This window comes from Diadema antillarum, unplaced genomic scaffold, assembly GCF_040938485.1.
Source record: "Diadema antillarum isolate AM-2024a unplaced genomic scaffold, OU_Dant_1.0 seq00000304_RagTag, whole genome shotgun sequence".
NCBI classification, from domain to species: Eukaryota; Metazoa; Echinodermata; class Echinoidea; order Diadematoida; family Diadematidae; genus Diadema; species Diadema antillarum.
In genome coordinates, this window is record NW_027271327.1 from 338,380 (window position 1) to 356,431 (window position 18,052).

Genomic DNA, 18,052 nt, shown 5'->3' on the forward strand with positions numbered 1-18,052 from the left:
TTTACAACCTGAAAGCTTATCCGATGCTTGTCCGACATAAGCTGCGCTCAGACGGAGGCAGTTTTTGTCGGAGTAACTTCGGAGGAAGGGTCGGAGGAAGCTTGGTCGGAGGAAGGTCGGAGGAAAGGTCGGAGTATTGCCCGTCTGAACAAGGTCGTGGTAACTTCCTCCGGTCGGGGGAACTTGCCACGACCTCTTCCTCCGACCAAGATACTCCTGAGTTTTTTCAGGAGTATCTCACTACCACGACTAGCCGGTCAGAGTAAATTGCCCGTTCGGACAAGCCCTCGGAGTATCTATGACCTTACAAACCTTATACGACCTAGGTAAAACTTCCGGAGTCAAATGCGAGTATACGTTCGCTTGCAGTACAATTCTAACCTAGTCGATCGAGACGGAGAAGCTAGTGCTCAGAAATTCTCATGAACAAGAATGGAGAAGATAAATGCCACTGATAAAAAACAATCGTATGGTCGACGTGCGCGGCGCTACCACTTCCGGAAGATACACCGACGCTCCACGGTGATCCCCGCGAATGCCGTGGTAAATTGGTCGGAGTTTCTTCCCACGACCGTCGTGTGGACACTGGGTCGTGGTAAGATGAGTATAAATTTGAATTCCCTAACTGCTGCGCTATAAAATTTTACTCCGACTAGAAATATGTCTGAACATGGCTATTGCAGCAAGAATGATTATATGCAAACTAGGTTCCGGCAATTAAATTTCATTCAAGAAGAGCAGGTTAGTGGAATATAAAGCTCGTCGCTATATTCCCTGGAATAAAACATCCAGAAATTTGAATACATTACGAAAACGGTATAAAATTATTGCGAAGAGATTCTACTCCTTGATTTCTCCGACCATCTATACAACAGGCTGTACGAGAAAGCTGACCTTGGATTGACACCAGTAAACGGCCCGTGGTAAGTCTATTTTCTAGTTTTCTGCAGTCTCAAAGGCCTGCTCACAAAATGTCCTTGATTCATTGAATGTGTTTACTAGAAAGTGGTAGTTTCCATACGTTCCTCTTATGAAAGTTTGTGAAACCTTCAACGTATTTTATATGTATTTGATGACTGTTGTACAAGAAAGCTTTCTTTAAAAGTGATCAGGGTATACATTATCTCCTACTCTTAAGAGATGAAAACAGCGCGTCGTGAAAAACGCAGTAATTTCTCGTTTTCAGGCAGATTCCCGAATTTAGGCCTGAAAGTACTCACTACAGTACAGAGGGTATTGTATTTGCGATTTTCAGGGAATAATAGTATCAAATTTCATTCTGTTATCGAGTAGAGATAAAAAGCTTCGTCACCGCGAGAGAATATTCATATTAATGCACCTTCATGTTGCCGATAAAAGCCTTCTGATCAACAATGAGAATGGTGAAAATCTTGGAAGAAAAAAAAACGAAAGAAAAAAAAAGGTAAGATGGACATCAGTACTAAGGCAGTTAAAAGTAAAAATTGGACATAATTAATAACTAATGTATATGTACATGTTACTAAAGAGTTATAAAAACATTCCTACTTTTGATCCTTAATAGTTGGAAAACTGTATATCAGATAACACTGTCATTAATATGAGTCATAACTAATAGTGTACAATATACTTGGAGGTGATTTGAATATGAAAGCATGAATCAGTTTCTTTTAATCGTGATTTATTTTTAAAGTTAAGTTCCAGATTTTGGTGAAATTTGAACCCTCTGTGCAAAATTGAACTTTACACAGTAACCAATGATGTGTATGTGAGTGTAGGTAGGTAGGTATTTATTTCCGTTAAAAACATATACAAAATATATACAGTTTAAAACGGCTGGAAAGCCCATATTCAGGGGTGCCGCCATAGCACCACTGGTCTTCTATGGGGTCCAGTTACATAGAAATCAAACAAGGCTTTACAATATGCAAAAAGGCAGAATGATACATGGAGATAAAATCGGAAAGAGATTGAGAGAAAAAAATACTGGGCTTGAGGTAACAACTTACATAACATTACATAGTCAAACATTACATAACACAACAGAACAGAACGAAGAAAGCCGGTTATCCTGTCACAGTAAACAATACATTGCAACTGGGATTCATAAATTTGTATATATCCGTAAAAAACATCTAAATTTAAGGCTGATCAAGCAGCTGGTGGTAGGTTATAATACATAAATGCCGCTCGATATGTAAATGATCTTTTGAGAAATTCATTATAAGGCTTGGGTAATTTAAGTTTGTTTCCCAAACGCAAAGAATAAGGATGAGAGATAATCAAAAGATTCAGACAGATATTCTGGGGTCATACCCCAGAATGTGCTTACAATGACTCAGAACAATAGACATGAATACCACGAATACCACCTTTTAGAGCTTTGCTGACTATGCTTCTGGTCTCTCGCTCCAAGGCACATGAATGCTTTATCAATAATTCATGTGAATTGCCCTGGGCACTGATAGCCTAAATGCATGGGAAAGGGTAAAATGCACGCACATGAAAAAACGCATGTTTTCATGTGCTTGCATACACGACATTTTAGGATGAGTAAAGACTAGCTGTGACAGTGGGATTTCTCATGAATATGTAATAGAGCATTAAGACCCTGGCCATTGTTCAGGACCATTGTCAGGGTGTGAACCACACATTCCATTATGTACGCACCAATTGACCCCTGTGCAAAGCTAAAGTTTTGTACAGAGGGTTGAAAATAGAGCAAAATCCGAATCATAACCTAAGAATAAATCAAAAACTGATTTATGCTTTCATATATGAATTCCCGCCGACAAAACTGTACACTGTTCAGCTGTTGCTCATAATTATCAATGTCAGTGTTATCTGATATATAGCTTTTGAACTATTAAGGATCAAAAGTGGGAAATGTTTTTGTAACACCTAATATGATGAGATGTCTATACATATGATGTAACTTATGTATAAGCATATGCATATATATTGTTATAGTAATATATACTTTTCGTGTGTGTATGATTTTTCTTGATCCCTGCCTAGCAGCACACAGACAAGTGTTTTAGATCTTCTTTCACTGATGAAAATGCGTATTTCAGTGCATTTTGTAGCCAGGTAAATTGTACTTTCAGCTAGGTGTGCACGACGTGGCAAATAATGCATTATCAGTACTCTACAGTGCATGCGGCTCATATGATTACTATGCGGCACAACAACCTGTAAATCTGCACAAATACAATAACAATGCACCTCAAACAATACGGAATATCTCAAGCGCTTTTTTACACGGGTGACATGCCACTGAAACAGCAGCTACGGTCTCTACAACAACGTGCGTTTGATATATGCTTACCTACAACCTGTTGAAATACTCAATCAGCGTCCTTGCTAATACGAACGATGAATTCTTTATGAAATGCGGACCCTTCGCTGAGTACGAGCTGGCACTATGATACGGAAAACACTGGCATATGTGCTACAAGGAGATATCGGGGCGCCATGATCGACTTATCACACACGTTCGCTCCACCCACAGTGCCTTATGCTGATAACACAGTGCTTTCATCAGATTGCGCATTCGCCACGACAGGACAATATCCGCATCGACGACCTCGCTGCACGTACAAGCGATGGCCCCCAGAGCGAAGGCAGCTTCGAAATAACATCAAAATCCTTTGTCGAATGTGTTGTTTCCATGACTATGTACAAAGGGCTCGGACCCAACAGACCAATGAGCCGTTTTCTGAGCTTTATGTAAAATCGTTCAGAATTTAGGTCATCAGAATCTGACAATATTATCTAGTGATGTTATCACTATTCAGGCCTGAGGACATCCCGTCCCCCAATTTTCTCTCACTAAACAGAGTGAAATATTGAAGCTAGTAGGGTCCTTTATGATGTCTGATAACGACAATAATAACAACAACAACAACCTTTATCTGTTAATGCCAATAAACTTACAGCAATTATTCCACATGTCGGATCCCTTACTAACTTAGTGAAAGTGTAGATCTCAATGCAATAAATCTAATTGTAACCAATGATTCTGAAACCTTAGGAATAAAAATGAAATGAAATTAAATTGAATTAAACCTACTGCAGTGTTCAAAGAGGGCATTTGTGTGATAATTGAGTACTGAATTTATCGTATAGGGCAACAGTATTGTCCCCACTTTTTCATTGCATTTTTTTATTCTACAGGTGATTAAGTTGTTCTACAGATGATCTGGGAATGTGCCAATTTACAAATTTACTGACGCGTGTTCTTTCGTGACAAACGGAAAGCTTTTTCAAAGTTGCCGGACAAAGCAGCAATAAGCCATTTCGGAATTCTACTTTTACACATAAGCAGAATAAGGTCGATTGTACCAAACAGGCATGTGATTACGTTGGTTTTTCAAATTCACTGAGATAAGCATGTGTGATATAATGATTATTCACATAACCTAAATGGAGTTTGCCAGTACATCCCCCTGACAGCCAGCAAAGTTTGTTACAACATTCACGGCATAATAATGAAATGGATGCTTCTACGGAAATTCACTCTTTGTTTGAGCACAACCGATGAATTCGATAAATTATTGTTACTCCGGGCAAACTCATGCATTATGTCTCTTTGAAATCACGAAGTGCCTACAACCAACCGAGAGAATTTTGTAATACCCATGTGCACATGAGCTCCTAACTCTCAAACTAGATTCTCAACTCTGAAAAGATATCATATTCTGTATATAGGAGAAGGTGAAATGATTAATTACCTTGGTAATGGGGTCATCTAAAGGGCTAAAAACCCAGAAACTGAAAGGTATCAGCATATCTTCGACCAATCAAAGAAGCTGAATGGAAGATAACAATGTGCGCAGGTGAAATAAGAAAATAATATCAATACACATTGTACAAGTACATACTCGGTTAGTCGGTTGTATAAAACAACTCTTAGCTATTTCGGGTTTTATGTATTCCCGTTGTAATCGGTAATTAGTTGACTTGTCTTCCCTATCTCCCTCTCTCTCTTCTGTCTCTATCTATCTATCTGTCCATCCATCTTTCCATCTGTCTATCTATCTATTCACCTATCTATCTATCTATCTATCTATCTATCTATCTATTTGTATACAATCTATCTATTTACTGTATCCTTCTAATCCTTATATAGGCTTATATTTCTTTATCTCTATTCATCTTTCTATTTCTCTCTCTCTCTCTATCCGTCAATCCATCCATCCATCAATCCATCTATCTATCTATCTATCTATCTATCCATTTATCTATCTACATCTGTCTATCTATATCTTTCTATCTATCTGTCTATCTATCTATCTACATGTATCTATCTATCTATCTATCTATCTATCTATCTATCTATCTATTTATCTATCTATCTATCTATCCATTTCTTTCTATCTGTCTATGGTATCTCTGGTAATGGATGTCACCGTTTCTTCCATAGGGCATACTACAAGTACAAAGGCAGTCGCCGAATTGTGACCTGCGTAATTGAAATAGTCTGCCATTATTTTATCCTTTCCAAACGGAACGAAATAAACACGCCTTAGGTTGCAATTTGCTGCTTTGACGGAATATAATGACAATTCAAACAAAGAAAAAATGGGTCAGACCATTTCCACTTTTAAGGGCACTGAAACTCCTTTTTGACGTATGTTTGGTTCTGTGGTGTGTTTGTATACATATGTATGTGTAAGGCTATCCCTGCATGAATGCATTTTGTGCACTAAAGCAGCATTGATGAGTATGATCAAGTTGATCATGGTGAAGAGTATGGGGTGATAGACGACCCAAAATAACTGGGGGAAGGGAGGATGCGTTCTACTGCTTCTGGTTAGGGTCAAGGGGCAAGGCGTCATTTTCTAGTTTTAAAGGGATTGGTTAGTATTGGTAGATATGAGGATTGAGCTTTGACTTTTTGCAAGAAACAACTTATGAAATTCGTAGCGGAATTCGAAGTTAACTGGCCGAGATATCCAAACGCACAGTAAAGGTGGGTCCCTCTTTTTATTAGTATCGCTTTGTTTTGGATATCTCAGCCATTTCAAAACCATTTTTTGATAAATAAACGCTGAATTCCTCTCGGAATTACATGCTCTTTCATATTTCTTGAGAGGTTTTCATTTTCTCACGAAAAAGTTAGAAACCTGAAGCCAGGTCTCAACCAAAACTTTACCATCCCTTTAAATGTAATGGATAGAGATAGAACGAAAAATGTTCCCTTTGTGCAGAAGGGTTAAAGAAAGATCCATCCTTAGTAGAAAATGAGATCAATTAACTTCATTAAATTGTAAATGTGTTAACATTTTATATGCAAATGCCGCAAATCGTGATTACTTCATATAAGAGGAGGCAACCCAGTCAACTGTACCGCATGTGTGTTTCTCAGTTTATCTTTTAGTATCATGCTTTAACTATTTTGATGATAAAGGGGGGGGGGGGGTTGCAGCCTCAGCATCCCCCGGGTAAGCAGCCAATAGGCTGTTCTTGAGAAACTAGATTTTAGATTCTATTTACAGAAAACTATGTCAGTCTGAGACTTATGTCGTCAGTATGAAACAGTTATCGTGCGAAGTGAGGTAAGTATACAAACCTTTACGCCTGAAGTGACGCCAGTTGTTAAATTTGTGCACAACAAATTATTCCCGCCAATGTTTAATGAACCATGAAATAGGGAGGAGCCTGTGCAGAGAGAGTTATGACGTGTGCAGATTTCTTAATTTGTCTATTGACACACGCAATGTACATGACATTTCTCTGCGTTCTGATAGTTATTTTCTGATCTCATCATTGTACAGTGTCACCAAAAGTGAGATGAGATTTTACTCCATATAACTTTGACAACCTTTTTTTTGACCGTTGTCAATATCATATCGGGCCATCTACGGGATATTCCGTAGTTCGTCCAAACGCCGCAGGGGCCATTATACAGAATATCCCGTAGTGAAAGAAATGACATATAAACGACGCCATTCCAAAGTTCTTTCACCTTCTAACCTCTGACAACATATCCCAGAATGCTTTGCTACACTGTCTGCGATAATTCAAGAAGGGTGTGTCTGTCGAACCCCAACAATATCGTAAAAATCATCGAGTAAAATGAGTGTTTACATGGAATAACGCGAATAACCAAGCAGCATCAGTGGGTGCTATCTATATACAGCTGTACGGAATGCTCGATTTTGGATTTTCTGCCGTAGTTTTTGAGGAGGTTTGGACACTTGTCGGGCGATGATTCGACTGTGATAATAGTCCCACATGTACATCCACATGTATGTACAACAATTGTATAATTCTGTCGAAACTGACAAGCTGTAGAAGTGTATCTATTGTTACGAGTTTCGCTTCAACAAACTATAGGATGCACACATTGTACTATCGATTTCTCGTGCACTCACAATATGAAGGTGAATATACTGGGGCGATATTCGTCGACCTACGGAAAGCGTTTGACACTGTTGACCACAATGTAATGTTAGACAAGTTGTCGAGAATTGGTATAAATGGAGGTACACTTCAGTGGTTTAAGAGTTATCTGACGGGCAGGAGGATAGTGACTAAGGTCAATAACGCATTGTCTGATGAAATGTACTTAACTCATGGCGTGCCCCAGGGCTCTCTTCTTGGCCCTCTACTGTTTTGTGTTTTCATTAATGACCTGCCTCGCATTTTCCAGTCATGTCGTGTTCATCTTTATGCGGATGATACAGTCATTTACTACTCCAACAAAGATGTTAAAGTCTTGGAGTCCATGTTAAACAAAGAAATGCAAGTTTTGGATCAGTGGATGTCACAGAACAAGCTATTGATCAACTATTCAAAGACCGTCAGTATGCTTTTTGGTACGAGATTTATGCTCTCAACGTGTAATTCGCTAGATGTAAAAATAAAAAATACCCAGATTCGAAATGTTGAAACGGTAAAATATCTTGGAATTCATATCGACGCTGAGTTGAAATGGAATATTCATGTCGATAAAATGTGCCAGAAAATCAGTAGACTGATTGGTTTTCTTGGAAGATTAAGACATGTTGTAAATGAATCAAATTTGAATTTGATATATAAATCCGTGATTCTTCCACATTTTGATTACGCAAACGTTATCTGGTATTCCGCTCCACAAGGTTCTCTGTCAGCCCTTCAAAAGCTACAGAATAGAGCGGGTCGTATGATTATGAGAGTAAATCCATATTCTTTTGTTTCTACTCAACATATTCATGATATTTTGGGCTGGGAATCTCTAGAATACCGATATAAAAAGAATATGAGTATGATGATTTATAAGATATTGCAGAATTTACTCCCTAATTACATGTCTGATAATATTTCTAGAAGATTTCTTAGTTATTCACTTCGTTCAAATCAGAATTTGAATCTTCCAAAGCCAAATTCTAATAACTGTAAATGGACTTTTTTCTACAGGGGAATATCAATGTATAATCAATTGCCTAATGAAATTCGTAACGTATCAACTTTAAGATCCTGTCAAATGTTATTATCCGATTATCTAGATAGAGCATTATGGTAAAAAAAAAAAGGACTCAATGAAGTACCAAATGTAACAACCATTTTTTTTTTTTGGGGGGGGGGAGGGGGGTATATGAGTCTTGCCTTTTGTTTTGTAAGTTTGTTCTCCTCCTCTTTTTCTTTTCCTTGTTCGCCTTTTCTCTACCTATCTCTGACTATTATTGACTCTTACTGTATCAATTCGGTACATGATTTTCATTATTTTTCTTATGTTTTTGTATATACATTGTATTATTTTTGTATTGTATTGTAAATTCGGGACCCTGTGGAAGAACAGACATATTTTGAAAATATGACTGAACAGGCAATCCCCCGTTTCCTCTGTTCGTATATGTAATGTATATATGCAACTTGTAATATGTGAATTTTTATATGAAGACGGAAATAAAAACAAACACCAACAACAACAAACAATGGCTTCATCGTCATGAATATAAACATAAATCTGCGATTATTGTATCAATGGCCATGATATTTATATATCCAGAAAGCAGACGCTCTGATCATTTCATTTTCGGTACTGGACGTGTAAAATTACGACATTTACTATTTTTAATCCATGAATGAAAGCAAAGATACAAATTGATTTCGTAATTTTTGGATGACTGTACTTCACTTCTGCTGAGTACTATGACTGCACTGTAAATCAAATGGCAACATGTCATATACCATTTTAAAGGGAATCTTATCTTCTTTCAAATGACATATAACTTGACTAAATTTGTTCATTGCTTGCTAATGAAGAGCGATTGTTTGGAGAGTTGTCTGCCTGTCGGCGTGTGTGCCCAAACGGTGCTGGGCCACTGCGGTGTTTGTTTGCACAAGTGCGTTGGCCCGATATAAGCTAGCGCTAGGGGAATATTCAAAATCGAACAAAGAAAGCAGAAAGTGGTGTCATTTCAATCGTTATTTACGTCAAGAATAGTTCTACCCACTCAGTTGTAAAAACTAAATGACTCGATATAATTTTGGCAAAACAATATATATATATATATATATATATATATATATATATATATGTGTGTGTGTGTGTGTGTGTGTGTGTGTGTGTGTGTGTATTGAGTGACAGATCAAATGCAGATGTGTCCCTCTTGAGGTCAAAAACAAGTAATGAATTTGACATCGTTACTGGAATGGCATGCATGAATATCCGACAACTTCGTTCAACTTACATTTACTGCATATCAAAAAGTTTACAAACTTTGGTATGTTTGCACTATTTCAGTAAAGCTACATTCATAGGGTAAAAAAAAAATGTTTCTCTCGAAAGGGGTCGTATAATTTCATTTCAATGACTATTATTTAGCCTGAATAATGTATCATCTTGGGTTTTCTTCCAGAATTCCCGAGAACACACTCTGAAGAAATCTGCTTGAAAAATAGACGATTTTCGATGTCCATACACATAAAGTTAAACACCCCTTCCTCAGAGTATTAGAAGGCTGTTTAAAGGCCCCCTTAAATCCAAATGCATGTTGATTTGTATTGATTTGTGATACCCTCAACATCACTTTTGCGGTGAAACGAATATCTAGAAAAATTTCATATACTTTTAACGATTTTTCTTCTATTTTTCTTCAGATTATTTGGGAACGCCCACAAAAAAAATCCTTCCAAACTAGTATTCCTCACAGATGACCTCATCTGTCAATCATTGCTAAAGTACTGAAATGTTTAACAAAAGATATTGGAATGCACCTTCCCCTCGATTCGGCATAACTTGCATGTTTCTGTGATATTAGTGTGTCTAACAAAAGACATGGCGAAGGAACATGCAATGTGCATTCCAATGTCTTTTGTTATTCAAATTAGTACTGTAGCAGTGTTTATAAGGCGTTTTCACATCAGCCCGATGTTTCGAAAAAGCGCGCTATTTTCTGACTTGAGAAATTATCCCGATAGCGAAATAGCGCGCTATTTGATAATGTGAACACGAATTAGCGCGCTAATTGTATCGCTCTGATCGAGAAAATTTCTCGAGTCCAACTCGGGAAATTTCTGAAATAGCGGGATAGTAGCGCGCTATTTGATAATGTGAAAACGACTCCAGAAATTAGCGCGATGCATCCCATTATGCCTAGCGTGTGTGACCCGATCGATCGAGGCAAACTGCACACAAATCACGAGGAATTTTTGAGAGGGCACACACATTACTTATGCTGTTTGCACATACTCAGCTGTCGAATTAGCTCGACAAAAATCCGGGCTGATTCTCTTCGGGCTGATGTGAATAAGAAATGAAATAGCGCGCTAACTCGCAATCGCGAAAAATTTCTCGAGCTTGGATTTTTATCGGGCTGATGTGAAAACGCCTAATGACGAAGTCCTCGACAAAATCTTGGTTTTGAAGGATTTTTTTTCCCCGTAACCAAGGAGGTTCAAGAGAATGGAGTCACAACTGTCTTATTTCCTTTGAACCCATGTTCGAAGCCGCCGCTCAAGAATATTTGAAGCATGTGCCAAACAGGATCTGCCGCGCAGATACGAAGACAATTGACTCGTGTCTCTAGGCGTTTTCACATCAGCCCGATAAAAATCCAAGCTCGAGATATTTTCCTATTTCCCAAGTCAGAAAATAGCGCGCTATTTTCTGACTTGGGAAAATGAAAAATATCTCGAGCTTGGATTTTTATTGGGCTGATGTGAAAACGCATATTATCACCAGCCACTTTCAAAGGAAGATATATCTTTGTGATGGTAATTACTTTTCGCTATCCCTTCTTATAAAAGGTAGGTGGTACAGACACGAGGATGCGGGAATAGAAATTGAGCCAAAAAATGCTGAAATAAAGATGAAAAGTACTCGACTGGGCATACCCGGGCACTACTCTGATATATCTATCAATAAAGAATTATACTTGAAGATCATTCCACATTAGTTTCATTTGTGGAAATAAAGCGGAAAAGTAATAAAACCAGCTTTCGAGGATGGTACAGTTTGAAACATTTTTACATGATACAGCTCTGATTTACACTTTTGCACAAATTTCTGGACGAGATTGACTTTTGTTTTACATGCTTTATCATTAAGTGAAATTTCATTTTATTTAATAAATAAATAAGCAAAATATGGCCAACATTATGATAACGTTCGAAATGAATCTTCAGATTGCTCAGCAAGACGGCGGCTTCGAACATCGATCTTCAAAGGCACAAGTGCACCTGTGGAATTCTTTTGTACATTGATAGAAATCTGACATCTGTTAGAATAATTACAGCCAGTTGGAACTCCACGTATAAAACCTCCTTGCCGTAACTAAGTCATCTTTCAAAACTTATTATAAAACATGTGGCACAAATCAAGAAATTCTTTTAGCTACATAGGTGATGAAACATGTGGCACAAATCTAGATATTCTTTTAGCCACATAGGTGATGATCAGAGTTTCGTAAATCACCACAACTGTACAGCATGATCTTTATTGCACGGGTCCTTTAACAAAAGAGTTTGCTGCCCAAAAGTATGAAAACGCATCGATAGCCTCTGGAAAAGCAATTGAAGCTTGAAACAACAACAACAACAACAACAACAACAACAACAACAACTCCATCATCATCAGCAGCAGCAGCAACAGCAGCAGCAACAACAACGACAACACTAACAGCCAATGTACCTTTGACTGACTATTCGGAGAAGAGTATATCAAATTTCACATTTGTGAGAGAGATAATGGCATTGATGTCATTGGTAGGTTTTTTTGACAATTTCAATAACATCAATCTTGAAAACGTATGTAGGGCTACGTATTAGAGCTCCCTCCCCTCCCCATTAACGAAGACCAACGCCCATAAAACACACCTACAAAAAACAGATAAACAAAAAAGTAACAAAGAAACATGGAGATCACCTTGACTTTTCTATAATTTGTCGCCCACTCTCAATTTGACAAAACCTTTTCAAACTTGTGGTTGCTTGGTGCAGAGGCTGATATCATTGTATGTTTAGGGTGTGGTATGCTAAATATTGTGTGATCTTGTAATTGAGATGGTATGCCACGGTCTGTAAATCGCTACATTGCCGCGGTCAACAATTTGTAATGAATGTTTTTAGTCCATTGGTTATCCCATTCACCGCCCATCCGCTCTTTTCAGGATAGCATATAAAGCACATTTATACTCCATTGCACCATTACATTTACCAGCAACAACGTCTCAGCATGCACACATTTCAATCATCCCTGATGAAGAGGAAGGATCCTCGAAAATTCGGATTTTTCATTAAAATCAAGATTGGCATTCAATGCATTCCTCTGTTGTGACATTATTATTGCTAAACATATATATATATATATATATATATATATATATATATATATATATATATATATAGATATATATGGGTAATGGAAACGTTCCCTTCGGATAGCCACGCACGCAATCAAACTTTGGTAAACTCAAGCAATCCACGCGTCCTTCTTTTCACTTCGTGTTTTGTAATATAAAGGTCATAGTATGTAGCACAAAACCCATTTTGTGTGTTTGACAAAGGCACGCTAGCACGTGATATTAGGGCGTCTTTTATCTTCTTTTTTCTTTTGGTCGGCCGAACAGCGAGAGTTGCGCACTAACCGTCTTCATATCGCCCGCAGACATTATTGCCAGTGACAGATTTGTCAGTAAAAAATATGCAGTCTGTAGTTGCGACAAACGCTGAAGCTTATTTATCTTGAATTTGTTTTCCTTTTTTTCATACCTTTGTGATGCCATGCGCTCTACTTCGACAACAAAAGAAGAGAGAATAATACACCACAGAGATATGGGTCTTTTATGGAAGTGCAAATGAATATACGATTCTCTTTGCCATAGCCATCGATGAATACCGAGGGAGTGGTATGGAGGTGTTCTCAGGTGTAGGCCTATTTCGTTGTGCTCCACTGGACCGATTCCCAGGCACTCATGGGCCCAACCAGTGTGTTCTGACGGCGGAGAGTGGGCACCTGCTACAGTTCGACTTTGAACCAGGCGGGAACACCCCAAAACGTTCATTCAGATAAGATGATGACGTCATCTTCTAATACTGCTACGACGAGGACACAGAAAGTGGACGCACACACACACACACACACACACACACACACACACAAACACACACACACATATCAGATGTTGTTTATTTGTGTACTTGCATGTATGACCATGGAGCTACGTTTCACTTTATTTTCATTATATTTCATGTACATGTATTAAGATTCCTTACAAATTATACAGTGTTGTAATTGTAACATACATCAATTATGAGGATGAAAAGATACACATGTTTTGTAAATGCAGTATTATATATATATATATATATATATATATATATATATATATATATTATATTATATATATAAAGACTGTATTATACGACATGACACAAAATGAATTCACATCAGTCTTAAGTACTACTATAAGGTTCCTCAATTATTGTATAGTCTTTTCATTCTACAATGTTCTGTTTACCTCATTGTCTGTTATCGAAGGAAGTGAAATATATATGTTCTGTCGAAAAAGGAAACAAACTTTGAAACTGAAATTGAAAAACGTACGTTACATTCATCATATTTATAATAGATGATTAAGATTATGTGCGGGGAACCTATACATGGTATGGGCTTTTGAAAAAGCACCAACGCGCCTTTGTCTTTCAAGTTGTTTTCATTCTGTACCTGGATGGAACCCTGAAGTTGTTTGTGGATGTGACTTGGTAGATGTCTCATTCATTTCTATGAAGAGTACGCGGTCAAGGTCGGAATAGAGAAGATAACGACACAACAACTGTAGAATGCCCCATAGGATGAAACAATCGCGAATTGGTAGAGTGCACATAGAAAAAGTCTTGAACAATCCGTGTTACGGACATGCCTTTAGACTTGTGAGAGATTAGGGCTTACTTAGTCTGGGGGAAAAAATCTCATGCGTTTGGATGTCTTTTCCGCCGTATTTGAATCTGTACTACGCCATTTCAGACGGCGACTAGTGGACGGAGTAACGTTATAGGAAACCAAAGCCCAAATATACACATCAATGAAAGTTTGAGGAAAATCGATTGAGGTGACTACTACACTTCAAGTCGTCATTATACACAACAATACAAAGAAAATGTAAAGAAAATTCAACATATTTTTAATTTCCTAGCTACATGACAGAGTTTTTCACTTTCCTCTTTCAGAAATTAGATGGTAAATATTACCCTTGACATTATGTCAGTAACAAGTCGATGAATGTGTGCTTTTCACGAAAAATTTGAAATTTGTTCTTTTCATTACATCGTTGTCCGTAATGACGTCATGAAGTGTATAGCAGCAGTCTCCTTTATCGCGGCACCTGAACTTTGAAAATTAAACTTTTTGGACAGATTGTCAGAGTTTCATTAAATTGTCAAAGATGTGTTCTTTTAATATTGCTGCTTTTACTCACTCCACATTTATAATTGGGCTTTGGTTTCCTTTAAATTTGGGTAAACTCGACCCAGGATCTGCATGATAGTACCACTTTCCTGGTCACCCGTCGTTGCACAACGTGAATTCAATATTTGAGGGGCAGACAGATACTTCACCGACCATCAGACTATGGACGGATAGAGCTCTCTCATTCCAGAGCCATACGCAAATCAAGGCTACTGAAACTGTGAGACTATAACTGATTAGTTATTGTTACATCACAATGATATTAAAACAATGGGAAGCCACCGATTAGTGATTAGTACGTCACAATATGAATGGACTGCTGTCATATTGCCCTGTGATTTATGCTCAGAAGTCATAACAATATATTGTTGTTAGACTATACACTATCTACTTGATTATGGCAAGATTTCTTTTATTATAATTTTCACTATTCGTTTATTTAAAGGGAAAGTCCAGGCGATTTTCATAATTTCACATCATAATATTATGTGACTGTGCACCACAAAACCAACAAAAAGTCACGCCTACTGATTTTGTGTGAGGGATGAAAAATAGGTGAAATGGGTCAACCTTGTTCCTTGTGATTTTGCTATAAATTTTGAATCTCATTCCTTATCCCAAGTGCTATAAATTCTTAAACTCTATACCAGTATAACCAATTTATATACAAAGTAGTTGTTCAAATGTAAAAATCTTACAATTGCCCGGAGTTCTCCTTTAAAAGGACCATGCTATGCAAATGCATGCTGACCAGTATTGATCCATAATACCCTGATCATCACTTATGTCACCAGAAAATTATTTAAATACGAGCAATAAATATCATAACTGTTCTACTATAGGTTTTCCCATCCATTTTCGCACTTTTGTCATTCAATTTCAAAGATTTATTATTCAATTTCGTCCCGAGAAGCACGTGGAACGCAAATCCTAACTTCAATTTCGTCAATTGTCATTGTAATTCGTTTTTCGTCAAACATTTTCGAAGACATAGCATTCAGAATCGTCGATTGTCATTCAAATTCGTCCCTCCCGCTGGCGGATCACAGAATGTGAAGATCAAACTCGTCTTTGTTCACACAATTTCATGAATTTTTCATTCAAATTAGTCAGATGTTGTCGATTCTTTATTTTGATGGTGAACCAACCTTGAGCTGACATATTTTTACTTTCTCTCGTATATTGTATCCTTACACATTATTCCCTATGCATTTTCTTAGACAATACACACGAAAAACATGACTGCCAACCAATTTGATTGATGGATAAACGACAGTCGAAAGTCATATCCCAGGACAGTATGTCAGTGTCACACTTTGAACTTTAACTCGTAATGTTCAGGTTTTCACATCATAATGCATGAAGCAAACTTTGTACCCTGGAAAGCAGCAAACATAATTATGTTATCCATTCTTTGACACAGGTTACAATTCTACACTTAAATTTTGTCTTCAAATCATGTTTGCCTAGAAATCGTTTGTCAGTGTTTTCGTTTGCGAGACAGTTCGTCTGTTTGTATCAGTGTGTACTCGGATTGCCTTGTGTGTGTGTCCCCCCCCCCCCCCACACACAGAACCACAGATACAGACACACACACAAGCAATCCGAGTACACACTGATACAAACAGACGAACTGTCTCGCAAACGAAAACACTGACAAACGATTTCTAGGCAAACATGATTTGAAGACAAAATTTAAGTGTAGAATTGTAACCTGTGTCAAAGAATGGATAACATAATTATGTTTGCTGCTTTCCAGGGTACAAAGTTTGCTTCATGCATTATGATGTGAAAACCTGAACATTACGAGTTAAATTTCAAAGTGTGACACTGACATACTGTCCTGGGATATGACTTTCGACTGTCGTTTATCCATCAATCAAATTGGTTGGCAGTCATGTTTTTCGTGTGTATTGTCTAAGAAAATGCATAGGGAATAATGTGTAAGGATACAATATACGAGAGAAAGTAAAAATATGTCGGCTTCAAGTTGGTTCACCATCAAAATAAAGAATCGACAACATCTGACTAATTTGAATGAAAAATTCATGAAATTGTGTGAACAAAAACGAATTTGATCTTCACATTCTGCGATCCGTTAGCGGGAGGGATGAATGTGAATGACAATGGACGATTCTGAATGCTATGTCTTCGAAAATATTTGACGAAAAACGAATTAGAATGACAATTGACGAAATTGAAGTCAATAAAGTCAATAAATAAAGTCCATTCAATTGAGTCATTTGGCACACATTTTCGTCATTTACAGTTCAAATTCGTCAGTCTCACTCGCAGCACTCAAAATAGCAGGATCGATTTCGTCTTTTGTCAATCATTTTTTTTAGCTTTTCATTCATATTCGTCTCATATCTCTATCCGGTGTGATTTTCCAGTCATTTATGTATTTTTTTTTCTGTAACCGTTCACATTTTACATTCAGGAGTTAACATACACACAAGTGCCCCCCCCCCCACACACACACAGAACCACAGATACAGACACACACACAAGCAATCCGAGTACACACTGATACAAACAGACGAACTGTCTCGCAAACGAAAACACTGACAAACGATTTCTAGGCAAACATGATTTGAAGACAAAATTTAAGTGTAGAATTGTAACCTGTGTCAAAGAATGGATAACATAATTATGTTTGCTGCTTTCCAGGGTACAAAGTTTGCTTCATGCATTATGATGTGAAAACCTGAACATTACGAGTTAAATTTCAAAGTGTGACACTGACATACTGTCCTGGGATATGACTTTCGACTGTCGTTTATCCATCAATCAATTTTGGTTGGCAGTCATGTTTTTCGTGTGTATTGTCTAGGAAAATGCATAGGGAATAATGTGTAAGGATACAATATACGAGAGAAAGTAAAAATATGTCAGCTCAAAGTTGGTTCACCATCAAAATAAAGAATCGACAACATCTGACTAATTTGAATGAAAAATTCATGAAATTGTGTGAACAAAGACGAATTTGATCTTCACATTCTGCGATCCGCCAGCGGGAGGGACGAATTTGAATGACAATCGACGATTCTGAATGCTATGTCTTCGAAAATGTTTGACGACATGACGCAAATCTCTCGTTTGAAGAGGCTACACCCCAGTAAATAATGCCAGTGCATATCTTGGCAATCAATGACTTAAAGTCAAAGATATATAACA